General features: G+C 41.4%; 1 non-coding gene across 1 annotated transcript; it reads right to left on the bottom strand.

The window, feature by feature from the left end:
- Positions 1–6,885: 6,885 nt before the first annotated feature.
- On the bottom strand, positions 6,886–7,012 carry LOC112849152 (small nucleolar RNA SNORA25). The gene has a single exon (XR_003222580.1). It is a non-coding gene; the product is annotated as a small nucleolar RNA SNORA25 (small nucleolar RNA).
- Between the last annotated feature and the right edge of the window lie 396 nt (positions 7,013–7,408).

Raw genomic sequence — 7,408 nt, 5'->3', positions numbered from 1 at the left:
AATTTCACAAAATAGACAGTTGTCTCTCCATAAGCAAATGAACAATATCCTTTTCTTCCCTTTTCCCTTCATAATTTTGACATAAGCTATGCAGTGGAAAGCAGGTACTGGCTGGTAGTATCCATTATGCATGGGGGCCAATTCTATTAAGGATCTAGGAAATCCCTCCCTTGGTGGCATATTTAGAAAGTACTATTGGCATCCCGTCCCTCTGTGTTACCAGTGAATGACATGTCAATGTCTTGATGCCTGATCTTAATTATTCACTCTCTGCCATTTCCACAGACCCGAGACGGCTTTCGTCAGTGCTGACACACGGAATATAGCAAGGAGCATTAGTGGAGTCCAAATATGACTGTAAGAACAGCGAAGAGAAATTATATGCATCTATATGTATCCGTACATAAATATATATATTATACATACATGTATATGTATATATACACATACTTATATGCATGTGTGTATATGTCTATAGATAGATATAGATGTATATATAGCCACAAAAGATATAAAAGTTGATCCACAAAACTAATTTAGTGGCTTCCAGCATGTATGGCGAAAGAAACATCTCACTCATACATGTAAGAAACCACAGTGACTTCTCTCTCCTGACCATTCTGCAAGGAGCTCATGGGAGTATTCAAATGTTATCTATTAATATTCATGCAATGTTTCCTATTATATAATTTGTACAATGTTCCTTTGAGGATAAAATGAGACAGTAGATACGAAAATACTTTGAAGACTATAAATTGTAAACTAAAAAAATATATTTCATCATAATTATGACTATGTTTATTTTCATGTTATCTATTTGGTTTCAAGTTTTGGATTACAACTTCCTTTGTGGCACAGCTGACGTTAGTTGATTTTCCTTGTGAGTGCCAGAATGGCACAATCACCAAAAAGGTACAAACACAGCAAGGCAGAAGGAACAACGAATGCCAAGAAGATGGAGTTTTATTCCCAGCTTGCTGGTAACAAATCTTATGCCTTGGGCAAATCATTTAATCTCACCAAGTCTTTCCACCCTTATCTTTAAAATAAAGGGGTGGCTTAGCCAATATTCCATCCAGATCCAATTTTCAGGGATCCTTGGGTAACCCTTAAAAAAAAAAAAAAACATATGAAACCTCTCATCAGGGAAAGTTACAACGTCTTTCCTTCCACCACAAAAATTAGCTTTGGTCCAGGTTCCATAACGTGTTAGGTCGTAAGAATTTGGCAAAAACTGAAATATATTCCAGAAATTGTTTTAATGCCAACAGGCTGTTATCAGCTATATTGCTGCCAGGACATTATAATGTGTGAGATGAACCATTGAAAAAAAAAGATAAGAGCACAAACAAAAACAAAAGTGTGGGTGAAATCTTTGAATTTTTGGCATCAGTCTGATTTGTCTGATTACAAAGTAGTCAATGAGAATCTCTTTCTTTCTTTTACTTTTTGCATTCCTTTCCTTCTTCCTTCAAGAGCCCTGTTCCATATAGAAAAACAGGCTCAATAGAATCAATGTTCGAAGCTAATTTGGATGGTCTAAGCCATTTCAATTGGTAGTCAATAACCTTGTGGGACCCCTTCTTAGGCATCCTCACCTTCCGTAGAAGATAAAGGGATGAGATAGAAAGAAACTACAGCGGGAAATGCATTTTCAGTGGTCCCCTGGTAGAAAGCCACGGCATGCCTCCATTACGTGCCCACATCATGCACCCAAACTGTGCCAGTGTTTGATTTTCCCCTGCGATGATGATATTCCATCAACAGTTTGCAATCTTTGTAATTTCTCCACTTTAAAACTGCCTTGATAAATTAACTGGGTTAAACTAGTTGTAGATTTAAACCTCTCTGAAGGCCTTAATAGGGCAGTGTCACATGTACTGCAATCTGAAGAAAGTGAGCAAGGTCCCGTTCCCATCTCTGTTGGTGCAAAGTAATTCAGGCTGAAGGAGGAGTAACTGCAGGGCATTTCTTGAGGCTGGAGAGTGCCTGGTTGGAGAAAGAGCAAGAATGCCAAAATGCCTGGTGACAGCCAGGGAGCGGAGGGTTGTGGAAGATGAGATGAAAGTTGAGGAGGGGCAGGCAGACGCTGTAGGATTTGGTAGGCCATTGTAATGAAATCAGGAATCATTGGAGGGTGTGGGCAGACAAACGACTTGAACCAAATGACGTTGAACAGAATATCTCTGGTGGTAAACAGAGCTGCCGGGGGCAAATAGAATAATCTAGGGCATAGGTGATGGCGTCTTGGAACAGGTGGTAGTGGTGGAGACGGTGAGCGATGGTCTGGATCTGTTCCGACAGAAGAGCTGACACATTCTGTTGATGGATCAAATAAGGAGTGTGAGAGAAAGAGAGAAGCCCAGGATGACTCCGAGGTGATGCCTGAGAAACTGACACTAAGGAGTCACTGGCAACTGAGATGAAGTTTGTGGACTTAAGTCTTTGATGCCCATATGAGGAAGAAATTTCTGTAGACCTTTAATCAGTACACTAGTATTGGGTAGCTACTTTCATTCATATTTAAATTTAAGAGCCAGGATGGCTCAGTCAGTTAAGCGTCTGACTTTGGCCAGGTTATGATCTCACGGTTTGTGAGTTCAAGCCCTGCGTCGGGCTCTCTCTGCTGTCGGTGCAGAGCCCACATTGGAAACTCTGTACCTCTGTCTCTGCTCCTCCCCTCTCTCAAAAATTAATAAACATTAAATAAATAAATAAATAAATAAATAAATTTAAGAAAGAACTTTAGGAAATGGAAAAAAATCCAGGAGTAGTGCATTCTCTTGGTTTCATCTACTCATTCATTTGGTTAGTTAATTAATATGTACTGTAATCTCTCACACATTAAAAGGTACAAAGTGCTGTGAAGGATAGAAAAATGTTTACATGTGAATTATATTACCAGAATGCATATAACCTAATAGAGGGTGAAAGTATGTGTCATTAACACAAATAAGGTACCACGGTGCTTGAGTATACCAAAGCGATTATGAGGTGTTCTCACATGAGACAGCCTTAAAAATTGGTTGGCTCTTTACATTCCAAAAGGAAAGTCATTACACCATCAAAGCCAGAAAGACTATGGAAGAGGAAAGGAATTGTCTTATTAGACCTTGTGAGCTTACTGTGGGTAATCTGGAAAACCAATCTTGACCAGTCTTTCTCAAGAAGTTTTGAGAATTAAGCTCTAATGCTCATTGTATGTAATTAATTTGCTTATCTCACATGCATCTAGGATACACCTAGCCATGTAACATTGGTGGGAGAATGGAGAAAATTGTTCCGTGGTTGAAAAAGACTGAATTGTAAATTCAGGATTACAGTTAATTAGTGTTAGATATCTCAGCTTCTGGTCAAATTCTCATATCTAACCCAGAAAGCAAATAAGATGAGTGGTATACCTGATGTCAGCTGAGCTGGATGTCACGTAAAAGGCTATGCAGGTAAGTGAAAATAGCAAAAGAAATAAAAGAAATTGCTCTTACCCTTGAGGCTCATGTAATCTAATTGGGAAGACAAACACAAGGACAAGTACATGAGAACAGTTTTACAGCAGAGTCTAAATATTGACCAGTGACATCATAGTCATGAGTGTGGACAAAGGGTAGGGTGGTAATTTGTGTTAAGGAATAATCAAGGTTGGCTGGGTTGAAGCAGAGAGGACATCCTTGAGGGTCTGAATCTTAAGAAAATATTGGCAAGTCATCGATCAGTCAATTTAAAAAAAAAACACAAAACCTGACATTTGGGCATGGATTTTATGAGCTAAGCAGTGGACACTGTATAGGAATGCTGATATTCAGATGGCTTTCCTTCATTTTAAGAATAAATCTTCATGTACAAAAATCTTTGCTGCACTCACATTTGTGCTTCTCAAGCCTGATGGATTCTCCTCTCCTGAAGACTGACACCTGTCTAATGCTTGAGTTGTGAACAACGTCCCCATTGATGGGCTCTTCTGTTGACAGTTATAAGATTTCCTTGTGGTGATCACTGAGGGCTGCCTTCTCAAAATGAGCACTCTACTATGATGAAAACGTGGAAAGAGATGCAAGTCCCATAAAAAAGGCAAATCTCTCACCTCACACATCCTCCGGTGTGCGGATAACTGACTGATAAAGCCTTCTCTCTTAGGATGTAGGACTTGGTCAAGTCCCACTTGGTGGGGTACCACTGTTTGGACTCAGCAGGGTGCATCATCCTCGGAGCACTCCGTGCCAGTCTAGAAATACCCCGAACACATTGGAGAGAGAGCAGGAAATCTCAGTGCATTTTCCCAGTACCCCATCTGTGTGGCATGTCGCCGAAACCCACAACTTGTAATGGTAACGTGTTGAGGTGAGAGGCGAGAGGGCAAGCGCTGTCGCAGGTGGAGAAGGAAAGGTTGTTAGGCTTTCTGAAGGCATGTCGAGGGAGGCTGCAGTAACGTGACAGTGCCCCGTGCTACCTGAGCACAGCACACTGAAATCTCACATAAGTGATGCAGAGCATTTAATGAGTCGGGACTGAAAACTTTAATTAGCTTGTAGGGCTTTTTATTATTTTATTTTTTGTTCATTATATTTTCTGCTCAGTCTCTGTGGATGTTCTGTATTTTCATCATCAAATGACTGGCTGGCTATTTTTGTCAAACAAGAAGCCTGAAACCATCAAGTCTGAGTGCGGAGACGGTCTGCCCGCTCTGTCAACAGGATGAAAGTGAGTCTCGGGCTTTTTTAATTACAAGGATAACATGTTCGCTCATCTAATAATGAAGATGGTTAGCAATTTTAAATTTTAATAATCAATTACTGAAAGTAATTCTCCATTAAACCACAAGAGAGCCATTAAATCTCAAAAGATGGAACATGCTGTATGTAACAGTAGCAAATTTTCTATTTTTAAATATCATTAGGGAATATCTGATTGTTTCATTTCTCTGCATTTCTTTTACCTTTTTCCTCATGCAGACCATCTCATTTTCCGCAGGAAGACAGCACATGATCTTATAAATAATAAAAGAAAACCCTTGCAAGACTTGATCCAGGGGTGTGAAAGATGTGCTAAGAATGTAATTTATTTCAGTCTGGGATATTTTGACTGAATAATAAGGAAGGTGACTAATTAATATTATACTGCGCTGTGGGCAAGGCATGGCTAATCCATGCTGCCTCCACCTCTGGAGACCTGCATTCAAGCCTTAGAGGAGTCACAGCTGCAGAACACGGGTTGGGGGATGGGAGGGGAAGGTGTCAGATGTCTTTCCCTGGCTGTGGAGACCCCTGTCCATATTCTAAAACCACCCTGAACATCAGCCTCTGCTCCGAGGAGACAAGGGAACAGACAGATGATTGCTACTTGGCTGTGGCAATTTGGCCGACTTATATGTCAGGGGGAGATAGCTCTGTGACAGCCTGAGCTGTCCCAGCCCCAGCCTGGTTCAGCCAGCACACTTTCATCCCACTTAAACACTTGGAGATAGATGGAGTAAAAGAAAAGGGGTGAGTGTGTGTGTGTGTGCGAGTGTGTGTGTGTGCGCACGTGTGCTCAGGTAAGATACTAGATAGGGGTGGGAGCACAATAACGAGATGGCCAGAAAACAGTGATAGAATCAAATCAGCCCAAGTCTCCATCAAAGCAGCTGACTCTATATCTGCAGTATCTGAAGCTTAAAGAGCAGAAGGACACAGTGCTTTATTTCTAAGGCATTTGATTAGCCTTCAGTTAGTGGGAAGACCACTTAGAATCTCACCAGTAAATAGTGCACTCAGCATTATAGTGCTGGTCCCCCAAACACCATGTGGTGGGTGGAAGGCAGGGAAGCCTGCTGACCTGAACACCAGGAACCACATGGCTGGAGGTGGGCTTCTCATCGTCCTGCTTGTGTTTCTGTTGGGAACTGTCCCTGTGTTTCTGAACTGTGCTGGCCTTTCCAGGGAGCAGTCCCGGGCTCCCCCAGGAAGGGATAAAGCAGAAATTCTGCCAAGCCAAGCAGGTTGGGGGGTGGATAAGGGGGATTTCATGCCATGGATAATTAAGATGCAGTTCTTTTGTACTTCTTCACTGAAAATGTCAAGTTTCTGGATATTGTGGGGTTTCTGTTTCTGTCTCATTCTGCTACTTGGACTTTAATCATCCTTAGAGCCATGAGCAGGGAGAAGCTGACTTGGTGGATATAATGGAATGTTGGTTCTCAACCTCAGGAGTTCCCCAGGTGAAATTCAGAGCTGGCCCCTGAAATTCGGAACGTGGAGAGCAAGGCAAGGACGAAGACAGAGGCAGGCCTCTCTGGATTGATAGGTGGCAGTTTTAAGAAGTAAGGGAACTTCCATTTGATGCTTGCCTTGGGCTGTGCAAAATGAGATCTTTGTATCCACCTTGCAGAATCATAATTTATTTTTATAGAGGCTTTAATGGGATTCAGTCATGTACACAGTCCAGATGGTCTCAATAACACATTACTCTCAAGGCTGCATCCTTGTAGTGGCTCCTAGTGTGGGAACAGTGGGTGGAACATACCTTCCAAGGAAAGGGGAGGGGGGAGCCTCTGCTCTTATTGCCTGGATCCAGGTCAAACATCAGCCAGGGGTCATGCCTTCTCAATGACCTCCTCCAACAGGAAAATGTGATCCACATTGGACAATTTTGGTCTTTGTTAGCACATCTGAGAAGTGACTTAGAGAAACAGATAAGAAACTGTTAATGTTTAGGTTCTGATGTGAACCCCAATTATCTAGCTATGGTGATACAGCCATCTTCTGCCTATCCACTATTGGTATGTGTAATGGGGCATGAAAGTGATGATATATTATTTAACTTTGGAACATGCTTACTCTCCCGGATCACCAATCATGGGTTATTATGAATGAACTACCATGAACTTTTATGATTATAGGAGTGGCTACATCTTATATTTCCTCAGAAAAACTGCACTATTTAATGACTATGGCATCCTATGGAGACCTTCAACCTTTAGTCATAGAGTTAAGAGCTCTTGGTTTCACAGCTCCAAAAGCCCTCTTTGAAATGATCTGTATATAAACTGGGGCAGAAAGATCCCTCACCTTTGCATGACATATGCAGAATTTGAGAATCAGAAATCCTATTGGCAGTCACATTTGTATATTCTGTGGAATGAAATCCACGTTAGTGGGCAGTTCTGTTTGATATCTTCGTCCATTCTTTCATGTTCTTCTGTATCTCATCTTCTGCAGAAACAAATCTGGTCCTTCAAAAGGGCATATAATAGGAAGCATTGTTTCTTTTATTTCAAATCTATTTTTAGAGACAAATTACAGCTCCTGATACTGTGGTTTAGTGAAGCTGCTATTTTGGGGGCATGTGTGTTACTTCTGTAATGGGTGTGAAAATACAGTGACCCAGGGCATGGAGAATCTAGCTTCTTGCTGCTTGCTAGCTTTGTTTGGGC

This window comes from Puma concolor, chromosome C1 (genome assembly GCF_028749965.1).
Source record: "Puma concolor isolate L17-30 chromosome C1, mPumCon1.1.hap2, whole genome shotgun sequence".
In the NCBI taxonomy this organism is placed as follows: domain Eukaryota; kingdom Metazoa; phylum Chordata; class Mammalia; order Carnivora; family Felidae; genus Puma; species Puma concolor.
Note: the sequence above shows the minus strand (reverse complement) of the source record. Positions and strands in the feature narration are given on the sequence as shown.